At 34.4% G+C, this 13,222-nt stretch overlaps 1 protein-coding gene across 2 annotated transcripts in view; it reads left to right on the top strand.

The window, feature by feature from the left end:
- LOC113513277 (rho GTPase-activating protein 7) overlaps nt 1–13,222 on the top strand; it is a 422,365-nt gene that overhangs the window by 217,766 nt on the left and 191,377 nt on the right. The gene's annotated exons all lie outside the window — the stretch shown is intronic.

Consider the following 13,222-nt stretch of genomic DNA (forward strand, 5'->3'; position numbering starts at 1 on the left):
CACGTACGCACCCACGCACGCACGCACGCACGCACGCACGCACACACACGCACACACAAAATCATACTGTTTCAAACTTATTGTACAAACTTTTACACAAGTCAACTTTGGACTACCACTAACTTTTATAGGAGGAGCTACTGTACGAATTCAATATAATGATGCTTTCCGTATATACTAATGAAACATGTTTTAAGAAAATATAAACAGCAAGTTTTCGTCACAGAAATGCAGATTGTAGCAATACTATATTAAAGCTATCCGGGAACAATTCCGTGTACTGCCTGATAATTAAATATTGAGAACAGTTAATTTTAATCCAAATCATAAATGATATTATATTTATCATGTAACATTTTATATGGGTCTGTCAGTATCTGGATTAAATTATTGTTATTTAATATAATAAACGAATGTGAGAGTATTATCTCGAATACAACAAGACGTGAAGTGTTCGCGTTAAATTAATTACTTTCTTAATTAATGCTAATAATATAAAAAATGCTATTAATAAATCCTATTCTTGGCGAGAGGCCCTGGGAAATTTAATTAAAATGCAAAACCACTCAGCGGATTAAACATTTGTTTCGTTTTTGTTTCAGGTAAAATTGTTTTATTCATTCATTGTGAGAGAGCAAAACAAGAGGCTTAAAAAACAAGCTCGCGCGAGGTAAACTAAGTGTGCGGCCGTATTCAGACGGGATCTCCTGTTTGGCAGCTATTGTATGTTGGTTCAAAATTAATGAGACCAGATCTATCGGTCTAGAAAAGTTTTCAGCACCTACTTTGAGACCGAGTTTTATTTTATTATAATACTAATAAACACTTTATTGCGCTCAAAAGAGACGTACACAAGGAGTATTCATATATATATATAGGTAATGCGGGCTTATCGCTAAAAGGAATCTCTTACAAACAATCTGGCATAAATAATAGATGAAGGGAGAAAGGTAGATGGAGCAAATCAGACACAGTAATACAAAAAAAAGTAACCAAATAAAATGCATATTATTCTAAATATCATTTATATAAAAATAACCTTAAATCATATAAACATACATATTATAAATAATAGTACATAAATATAAATATACTAAATAAATATAGTAAATAACATGTAGTAAACATCAAGAGGGAGACTTTGTACAAAAGTCTTGGATACCTCTGTCCCATTCGTGTTTCAACCGTGAAGCAGCTGTGTTTGCATGGCTGTGTTTCGGTTTGAAGGGTGGGATATGGCGTGAATTTACTTGGTACAGAGGTATAACACCTGAGTCCTCAGGAATGGCAACGCATGGGGGGTATCATGGGCGAAACAGTATACTCTGTTATGTTTATGGTACTGCTCATGTCTATAGGCGACGGTTATTACTTCCCATCAGGTGGGCCGTTAGCTTGTTTGCCATTCTAAGTTGTATAAAAAAAATCAAGGCAAATTAAAGCGATAGCCAGTAGTTGCCACGCTGGACAGGCGAATTGGCAACCGCAGTCAGGTTTTAGAGATTTTAAGAGGGACGCTGCTGCTCATCATTTGCCCTCCCTTAGTCTCTTTCGACATCCATGGGAAAGGAAGATGTGGCTTGTTCTACGCCGGGACCACACGGCCATAAGAGGTATAATAAAAAATAAATCTACATATTCATTACAAATTCTATGGAATCACTGAACCGATTCTAAAAACTCATTCATCCTTTAATTATTGGAAATGTACCACTTTTCCTGAGTAATTACAGGTTATTTATAATTTCCACGGAACGGGAGATAACGTGTTTGTGCGGGCAAAATCGAGACAATCAGCTGGTTTCATTGTGAGAGCTATTTTGTTTTCGTTCATTGACGTAAATCTGTTGGTAATGCCCGAGCCATCTGCGTCTAGTCTTTCAAACCGAAAAATAATAAATAACAGCCAAAATACAATGTTTAAAATTATTTTAATCGCAAATTTGGACATATTTTTATAACTCAAATTTATTAAGTATCAAATGAACGAAGAAGTTTTTGATAGTAAAGGTTTTGAGAAATAATTAAACATGTAATTAATTTACTATGTCTGTTGTTTCCGACTACATCCGAAAGTCCTCTTCAGGGGGAGAACAGTGCTTTACGTGACAGTGTAAGACGATACGCTGCACCTTGAGGCACTGTACTAATGTAAATAAATATACGATATTAATGGTTATTATAACTCCTGCATCAGGAACCGAAATAATATTAAGCAATCAAATATCTTGTAATTTAGAATCCTTATCGTTATTACAACCCTTTGAGTTGTTCTGTAAGCATTTCTACTGGTAGTAGCTGATGTAAAAACCAACGACGCTGTAAAATATTGCAATGAGCAAATCGTTCTGCTGAGAGTTTTACAAGAGAGAATAAATAGTCTATTACAAATATCCAGATAGATAAATGTATGAGAAAAGTATCGGTTCACTATTCAGTCATTCATTCGAATGGATGACAAAGGAGAACTGTCGAGATGAGCGTTGTGTCAGGGTTTTGAAATTTTATTGCATTTATTTGTCACAGCTGTATGGAAAGGTTTGTTCCAATGTTTATAAATCCCACAAATATGAATACATGATTGATTATAAGAAGATTGAATAACGTGAATTGTTTCGTGTAAGGGTTCAAATAAATATTTGCATATTAAAATCTGTGACATTATTTGAATTGATTCCATTCTGAATATTAATATGGACTAATATAAATCTAAAACTATATTTTATGCTACATAGAGGGTAGATTTTATTTTTATTTCTAAAGGACATATTATTCAAAAAGTTTAAAAATTATTTTGACCTATGGAAATCTATCAGGAAATAATATTAGCTATATATTACTTTAAAAAAATCGATCTACTATGATGTTGGTGATTTATTAATTTGTTCATATCATCCATTAACTGTCCACTGCAGAGAATAGGCCTGCCCATAGACTACCATAAGAAACAGGGCCGTCCATTATGTTAGTTTACAATTGGATGGTTTCTGCCAGTAGTTGCCACGCATAGCACGTAAGTTGGCAATTAGGTTTTTGGTGACGTTTTAATAGGATTGCTGCTGCCTGTCCCTAGACCATTGTTTTCTTAATCGCCTCTTACGACACTGACGGGAAAGGAAGGGATGGCAAGAAAAGAAATGCAGGATATAGCATTGAAATTACATTGTACAGAGGCATAACACCATAGTCCTCAGGAATGGCAACTAATGGGGGTATCATCTTTGTTATTTTTGTGGTACTATTTATGTCTATTGGCGACGGTTACTACTTTCCATCAGGTGGGCCGTTAGCTTGTTTGCCATTCCAAGTTGCATAAAAAAGTAGCCAAAACTTTCACCATAAAATAACTAGAAATATTAAGACTGTATAACTATCCAATACAACCTGAGTTACAATACACCCGCTCAAAACATACGACTGTGATTATACTCCATTGAATGTTCCATAAAGGCCGTAAGCATAATTTTATTGAAAAGAAACGATGGTAGCCCGTATTTAAATATCACTTAGGCCTGTCATCAAAGATATTAGCGATTCTACAATGAACACAGCCGAGTTTCGGTAAAATGCTTTAAACGTTAACGATCTTGCTTTTGAAATTGCGCTTGTAGAAGATATAATATTAGTTTGTTTTTCATATGTTCCTTTATTCGAGAAAAATTCGTTTAGGAATTCATGTTGAAGTGAAGTGATGATTTTTTAACTTTATTATTTAACAAAATTCTATATTTAAAACTGATCACGATGCTAAATAGCTAGATGATTATGATACTATTTAAAAGTTAGCCAAAAATAAACCAAACTCTTACAATTAAGGTATTATAGAGATCTGTAGAGATCTTTTATAATTTATTCTGAAGGCTTAATGAGCAAAAATTCAATATCAACTTTGTTTTAATTAAAACTGACCCTAGTTGAATGTTTGTTCAGTCCCGTATAAGCTATTTAATTTTCATCTTCATTAATAATTCAGTCTTGAGTATTTGGGTAGTAAGACTGAAATTCCTTTTTACCGGTTTTACTTCAATGACGTAGTTCATCCAATTTGTTTTTCTTTTTTACTCTTAAGTGACCCAGGTTTAAATTTGCTTACTTACAGCAAGAAAATAAACATAGAACAAGTTTCATTTTGCGTTTCTCTTAGCCTTTAAAACGACAGTGTAATGTTACAATTTGCATGGCGATTTCGTTCGTTCGTTCATATTTGATTTTGTACAACAGCGAGTCTGACTGCAGACTGCCTGACGCTTTGTGTTAGTTTCTTTTTTCAATCTCGTATTAGCAAATTTTAGTGGTGTACTATAAATATCGATATACCGGGCTTTTCTTTTTTCTTTAATGCTTTCAACGACGAGAATAAATCATGATGTCTTGTTCTTTATTATAAATTAATCATTTTTATCAACATCACTAAGCACCTAAAGATGCCAAGTATACACTCTTTTACCAAAAGGTCAAAATACAATTTTATCAACACAAAACGAACGTCTGTCTAACTGTCTCATTGTCTTATTATAGCATCGTAATATTTGAAGATTGATTAATTAGCGTAAATTGAATACATATTAGTGCAGTATTGTTAAGTCGTTGGATTGCATTGAAAATGCTCATTGTCATCAAAGTCAACTCATTTCAGTTAGCTCATTTTGTATAAATAATACAGGTTAGTTTTTAGTATCATATAGACCGACACTATCATTTAACATAAATTTAATGTAAATTTATCTTTATACCAAACATCTTTTATTCAAACTCAATCATTGGAGAAAAGACGTTCATGGCTTCCACGCGATTGGGTCGCGAAATCTGCTTTGAGTTCATATTATGACCGCTTGAAAGTGCCTAATCAATTTGTGAGCGATTTCTCAGACTAATCACCGAATTAGGTCAGAGTTAACGGTCAATTTAGCAGTCATGATTCCCTGTTGTCTGTGGAAAGTAACAATAAAAGCTTCATGCGAATTGTTAGTACAGTAACTTTAATTAAAATCAGTAATGCTATCTCTGGCACGTCTGGCAAGTCCACAAAGAGTTTGTCTTTCTGCAAATGTTATGGTGCTTCTGACTTTATATTTCAAATCAATTGTAACATTTCGTAAAATAGGAAGCCTTATTAATATATTATTGCTAGCTATATTTGCTACTTAGTCTTCATGACATAGATAAAAAGGAGACTGTGATCTTCTGTGTAAAGATTATATGTATGCCAATTGGGCGATGATTGATTGATGATGATAATGATGATAGAACTTTAGCAAATATGTAAAAATATGAACATGCTTATTTATTTTTGCATACGTATAGCAATGACTGTGGTTCTATCATAGAAAAGGCCACCACTTCTATTCCCGTGGATGTCGTAAAAAGTGACTAAAGAAATTTAATGGTCAAGGGATTCGCAGCTATGTCTCTTTAAAAACATCACCAAAGCCTACGGATTCCAATTTGCCTGCCAAATATGGCAATTTTTGGCAAAACTCCTTTTATGGGGAGGCTTGTGCTCAGCAGTGGACAGTTAACGGTTGATAATAATGATGATAATGAATATCTAATGATGCAATTGAGATTGTAGTGTAATGGATATCACGCGGTTGAAGTCGCAAGCTACCGGTAGTATAATCGTTAGCCAGTTGATAGTATTGTTTTATACTCGTACCTTCTAATGAAACTTTGTTGAAGAAACAAAGTTTCAAGAGCCACATCAAATTAAACAAAGCAACGAACTCCAAACAAAAGTTCGCGCTGAATTATTTTGTACTAATTCCCAGGCGTTTCACATTTAAAAGTGCTACTGTCATATCTACATCACTTCTTAATAACGTTGTCTATACTTAAACGGAACATGACGAGAAAATATCATCCACAAGAGCGTATAGTGATGTCTTGTCTAATGTCAGGGGTTATCGAGTCGATGTGTGTCAATGTTCCGTCAGACCCACGCTCAATGAATGTGTGCTCCGGTTATTTTTTCTTCAATAATCAATGTTCATTAAGCCTTTTTTTTTATAGAACGAGTGCTCTCAACCGAGTAGTGAGGTCATACCGTGATTCACGGTAATGAAATTGCGTTACAATTGCCGCCACCAATAACAATAATGAAACGTTTAATTTATTTAAGCCTAATATTGTTTTCTACATTACCCGTTTTTAACGACCCTTATATAGTTCTTGAAGGATTAATGCAGCAATGTACATGTGTTACTTTTAAATGTCATGGAATAAATTTTATTTGAGTGTTATTTAGTATAATCGGTTGGTTCTCTTGCCAGTGCTGTGCTGTTGATACTATTTATTTATGCGTAGTCATTGGCTTTTAATTATTTTATACATTCATTAATTTGCAAGCTTTCTAATGATGTTTTTGGTCGCTCTATTATCGCAAATTGCGTGTTGCCTAAACAGAATTAATTATGATTTATGAATTACTTACTATCATTGACAGAATGCAAATCACTAGAATTAAAATGTTTATTTTTCATATTGGACTTTTGTGTGAAATTAAAGTGTATTAATAGAAATGTTAATATATTAATATGTCGACTAAAAAAAAAACTTTGTACAAAACCGATAATATACTTCTAAGTTAGTATTAATAGCTGCTTTCTTGCATACTCCACTTAGGTTTAAATGGTTTTTTTTTTAAATTTATTTTAATGGATGATAATGGAATGGTGACCCCGCCTGCGCTAACGGTATACGTTGGAGAGGCATCAGTGAAGGATGATAGGTGAGGATGAAAAAGCAGGTCAGTTAGCTTTTCGTGACGAATACATCTGGAATTCAGCACGATGGTTTCCAGGGGGAACCGCGTGGAGTTCGACCTGATAGGGTGAATTGATAGCAATGGAGACTAACCTCCCCATTACTAACAATCCCTTCCCCCGGTTTAAATGGTTAGGTATGATAATCTAACTATTGAGTACTTTGACTCCAAATCTTCACGTGTCAATGAAGGACAGTACTCAAGTAATTTGTTATAATATAGCAAACATTACAGAATATCAAGCTGACTGTATTTTTTTTTAGTAAAGAGACAAGAGATGGAAAATTTGAAGTAGCTTTTTTTTATGGATGATAATGGAATTGTGGCCCCGTCTGCGCTAGCGGTATACGGGACACCAGTGACGGATAATAGGTGAGGATGAAAAGGCAGGTCAGTTAGCCCATCGTGACAAATACACCTAGAATTCAGCATGATGGTTTCCAGGGGTAGCTACGTGGAGGTCGACCTGACAGGGTATATTGTTAACAATGGGACTAGTATTCCGCATTAACCCCCCCCCCCTCGAAACCAAATCCAAGTAGCTGTGTTTATGTGGCTGTGATTCAGTATGAAAGATGTGATAGGGCAGGAAAATTATAAAGTATGGAAGTATAACACCATAGTTCTCTGAAATGGCAACGTATGAACGTTACCATGGGTGTCACAGTATATCCTTTGATTTTCGTGGTATTGTTCGTGTTTATAGACGACGGTTATGATTTTCCATCGGATGAGCTATCAGCTTGTTTACCATTTTAAGTATTAAAAAACCATAATTTGAAAAATAAAAATACTATACTAAGCCGCACGCTTTTGCGTGTTATTTGCCATAGAAAAGGCCATGGACTATTTTTATCAGGGTCGTTTCAAACAATTTCTTTGTTTATTAAAACAATAACGAGCGTTCTGTACAGTGAGTAATGATAGCATTGTTCACGTTACACGACCCTTGTACAAATACGCGACGCAATGCATTGTCGCTTTTTTATAATAAAATTCCGTATGTAAACACACATAAAAAATAAAGCATTTCATACTAATGCCATGACAGAAAAACATATTTTAACCAACATCTAAAAGGAAGAAAGTTCTAATTTTTTTTATATAATTTTGCAATTAAATGCTTTTTTTTATACAGCTTAGAATAGCAAACAAGCTGACGGCCCACTTAATGGAAAGTGGTAATCGTCGCCTATAGACATGAGCAGTACCATGGACATAACAGAGTATACTGATACCATACCAGTATAATGATACCCATGATACCCCCCATGCGTTACCATTCCTGAGGACACAGGTGTTATTCCTCTGTACCCAGTAAATTCACGCCATATCCCACCCTTCAAACCGAAACACAGCCATGCAAACACAACTGCTTCACGGTAGAAACACAAATGGGATAGAGGTACCCAAGCAATCGACTTTTGTACAAAGTCTCCCTCTGGTATAATGCGAATTTGGGTTCTTTAAAAAGAGATACTTCAGTATACTATCTAGTGTTGCAGGCGTCCATAGGCTCCAGTAATCGTTTACCATCAGACGGGATGTATGCTTGTTACCACTTTTGTAGTTTAAAGAAAATGGAAAAGATCTACTAATTTAATCACAATTATAGTTTGTTTTATTACAGATCAAACTTAAAAATAAAATATAAAATTTTTGAAAATTCAAAAAGTATTATATTATTTAATAAATAAAAATTACATTGTTTTCTTAAAAAGAAAATAAGATTATTTCACTAAATTTGGCATTGTATCAATTAATAGAAGTTATACACTTCTTTTACATTTAACCGACTTACAGTTGAAGCAAAGTATCATCGACTCATACCAAACCGTATGTTTAAATCTAGCTTTAATATACTGGCTATCAGCAGCAGAGACAGTCATATTTTCTTCAGCGTGTGGTCTGCCTCCTTTAAGCTTTTAGCAGCACACGTGCTCTCGAATTGATGGGACATATTCGCCATTTTATAGCATGAACATAAAAGTGTACTTAGACGTTTTATCTAGTATCTCTAGTTAATAGTGGAGTGCACTAAGCAATTGCATTAGAGAATATAATAAAATACCGATAAGTACAATAACCTGATAACTTAAACCTTTAAAATAACAAAAAGAAATAATAATAAAAGCGCCATCTGTAGGTATTAGTATGTACTGTTCTTTTTTAATCTTGATTTTTTGGGGAGTTTTGCCAGTATATGCCATTTTTGCAAGCGGGTTGGCAAACGCAGTTTGGCTTTAGTGATGTTTTAAGAGAGACGCTGCTGCCCCTTTCTCGACCATTAACTACCCCTAGTTGTCACTTACGACACGCATGGGAAAGAAAAAGTTGGCCCTTCTATGCCGGGAGTACACGGCAATGTTAATTATCAATGACTTTAGTGGTAAACCACTAACACACCGCCTCGCTTTCCGATGGTCGTGGACTCCAGTTTGTCTTATAAATTCTGCACCTTTTTAATGCGTAAAAACTCATGTTGTTTATTAAATAATTAAATATAGAGATATCAATATATATATATATATATATATATATATATATATATTCAATTTTTACCGGATATTATTTAGTTAATCTTTAACTGTACGGTTTTTACCCTTGTACATTCTACAGTTTTCTTTCAGCTTCTCAAAGGTTGACTGTAAGAGATCCCTTTATTGGATAAGTCCGCCATTGTATATTTTCTTGTATCTTTTAATGTATCTAATAAATTATGTACAATAAAAAAATTTACAATACAATACAAAGAACATCAATGAAAAATACAAGTCAGCTAATTCGACAATTAGCTGACAAAAAGTTGACGCGTTTTTGAGGCTTGATACTCTATCTATATAACCTAAGAGTCAGATATATAGCAACATTGCACTCATAAATGTTGAGTCGAGGTGAAATTGTGGTTTATCGATCAGAATGCAGTAGTAAATGGAACGGTTATTAAGTTGCCATATAAGGATGACCCTGCTCGTGGCTCATCGATCAATATGCTCTAGCCTTAAGGTTGGTATACACTGGTGGATGAACAAATGTCCTATAAGTATTATATATCTTCTTTTCATTTAAGAGTTTCCTCTTGTCGGTGCAACTAATTCATGCATCTTCTTCCAGCCAGCTCTATCCCAGGCCATATCCTTGACCTCCCTATACGACCTGACACCTAGTGTTTCTTTTATCTGTCCCATGTAGTTATTCCTCGGTCTTCCTCTTCCTCTTTTGCTCTCTATTTTTCCTTCTACTATGCTCTTAAAAAAATCGTCATGTCGTATAAGGTGGCCCAGCATTTTGCCTCTTCTAGCAAATATATAAAATAATAGATTATTTTAATTAATGTTCTTTTCTCGTTCACTCTTTTCAGGACTTCTTTATTCGTTAGTTTTTCTGTCCATATATATATATATATATATATATATATATATATATATATATATATATATATATATATATATATATATATATATATATATATATATATAGCTAAATTTGAAATATCGTTCCCTATGGTAATGGCGGACTTATCACATAGAGGGATCTCTTACAGTAAACCTTTGAGAAGTTGAAAGAAAACTATAGAATTTTCAAGGTTAAAAAACCCTTTTTTTATAATAAATACATTGAAAAGCTTCTAATGGTGATCAATTAAATTTTTTTAATTGTCTGCTGTCAAATATAGATCTCCTTCATCATCATCTTTAGAGATGATTTAAGAGTGCTGCCCATCCCTCGCCCTCCCTTAGTTGTCACTTACGACACCCTCAGAAATGGAAGGGTGACCTGTTCTTTGCCGGGACCATATGACCATATAAAATGTAATACTATGAAAACTCTCAAAATCGTAATAGTATATAAAAATTGTATTTATCGAAACCGTTTTGTCTCTGTAAATAAAAAATAAACAATATTGGGAGCATAATAGATAATCTCAACGAGCAATACTTTATAAACGTAGCCTTATACAATCAGTGTGCGCAAGCGCTGGTGCTGTGCGCAAGAGTTAGCGAGTAATTAGAGCCGCGATGTTTATGACCCCACGCCCCCCACGGGGCAATTTGCGTTCTCCCGCTCGTGTACACGACGCTTTAGGACAATGATCCACTGGGAGATTGGTAGACAATAATTAGTTGTTATTATTCGCAAATACCCTGTGCGGTGGTGTAGCTGGAATTTATATGTCCATTCCTAGAATTTTCATTTCTAGAATGTCGTAAGACGTATTTTTTATTAGCATAACATGTGATTCCACTATCCTGTGTGAACACAAGGACAGTATGGTCCACGAATACGATCAACCAAAAATAGAATGTTCTACTTTCAACGGTTTGCCGACTCCCTGGGTGTTTTTTCACATGACTTTTTTTATGCAGCTTAGAATAGCAAACAAGCTGACTGTCCAGCTGATGGAAAGTGGTAACCGTCGCCTATAGACATGAGCAGTACCATGGACATAACAGAGTATACTGTTTCTCACATGATACTTCCGATGCGTTGCCATTCCTGAGGACTCAGGTGTCATTCCTCTGTACCTTGTCACTGTTATATCCCACCCTTCGAACCGAAGCACAGCCATGCAAACACGACTGGCTTACGGAAGAAACACGAATGAGACAGAGGTGTCCAAGCAAACGACTTTTGTACAAAGTCTTCCTCTGGTTTGAAGAATATGAGTCTATAGGACAAAGGGAATACATTGATACACTACTAATGATTAAGGGAATGAAGCATGGTTTTGTCTCAACTAAGAAAAATAACATAATTTGCATTAGTGAAGTAAACTTTAATTATAATGTAAAAATAATTAACGAAATCGGTTCTGAATTGAAGAAGACACATATAATAAACGTATAATACAGACAAATTGAGACATTCTCTTTTTGTAAATCGCTTTAAAGAAGTTACATATAACAATTAAACGATTAAACTAACGATTTGTATTAAAATGTTTCGAACAAATCCAGAGGATCAGCGAGAAAACAATGTATTTTGAAGAAACCCAGAAGTTTCCTCAAACGTGACCAGAAGTTGTGCAGCTGTTTGAAGTTTATGAATACAGATCTTGTTAATACTTCTTTGTAAAAAGATCAAAGTTCAAGTTTTGTTATACTGTTTTAATTAAACTTTATTTTATTGTAATAGCAAAAAGTTGCTGGTACGTGCAGAGACTGAGACGGGCCTTTTTTCGGTGAAATAATTTTCATAGATACTAATTTGTCTCTGGCAGATTGGATAGGTTTTTAATTTATGAGATAAACTAACGTTATAAAGAGAGTATATTCTATTTATATTTGTAACTAGCTGTTTCCCGCGGCGTTGCTTGCTCCTTTGTAGTACCTGTATATCATTCTGACTGGAACTCTCCATGAAACCGGTCTTATATTGTTTTATATACTTAAATTATAATCACGTACCTAATACCTTCATAAAGTTTCAGCCAATTAAACTAATTGTTTATTTTATAGCATTTTATATGTGATTCTTTAGATTAATATTACTTTTTTATTAATGCACCGATTGAAATAAAACAAGCACTAAATGTTTACCGTGTTCAAATCGATTAAGCCGTTTTTGAGATTAGCGTGCACAACGTACAGACAAACAGACAAAAATTTTAATGATAAAGAAATTGATAAAGCCCCCCCCCCCCCCTATTATAGTTCTTCTTATATTTCTTCCATGTACAGACGGCGACCAATAACGTTTTTATTATATATATTGATTGATTGATTAATGGAAAAACCTAGAACAAAATATATTTTAAAAATTCTTTCACCTATAGAAAGATACATTATTAGCGAGTAAAATAGGCAGCATTTTATTTTCAAGAAAACGTACGAAGCCGGTGTGAGGTACTAGTATTGGTATAAACTTTTTTTTTTATACAACTTAGAATGGCAAACAACCTTATGGAAAGTGGTAACCGTGGCCTATAGACATGAACAGTACCGTGGACATAACTGAGGATACTGTTTCGCCCATGATACCCCCCATGCGTTGCCATTCTTGAGAACTCAGGTGTTATTCCTCTGTACCCTGTAAATTCACTGCCATATCCCACCCTTCAAACCGAAACACAGCCATGCAAACACAACTGTTTCACGGTAGAAAAACGAATGAGACAGAGGTACCCAAGCAATCGACTTTTGTACAAAGTCTCCCTCTGGTTCCATTTGTACATTTCGCACGAGAAATTAATGTTAATTATACGTAATATCCGGTACACGCATTGTCCATTACGCCGTGACGTTTATTTCAAACAATGCTCGTTAAGTATCATAGCTTAAAATTAAGTTTCAAGTGTTTAGTTGAATACTTCTATCCTACAGTAATGTACAAGATATGATTATAAATCTGAGCGGCAGCGGTAGGCTCGCCATCTGCTACGTTGGATTCTCATTTGCTCGGCGAAATGTGGACAAGTCGAGTGTAATTTTTAATGTATATATATATATATATAATATA

The sequence above is a fragment of the Galleria mellonella genome, unplaced genomic scaffold (assembly GCF_026898425.1).
Source record: "Galleria mellonella isolate WM207_F2 unplaced genomic scaffold, CSIRO_AGI_GalMel_v1 utg855, whole genome shotgun sequence".
NCBI classification, from domain to species: Eukaryota; Metazoa; Arthropoda; class Insecta; order Lepidoptera; family Pyralidae; genus Galleria; species Galleria mellonella.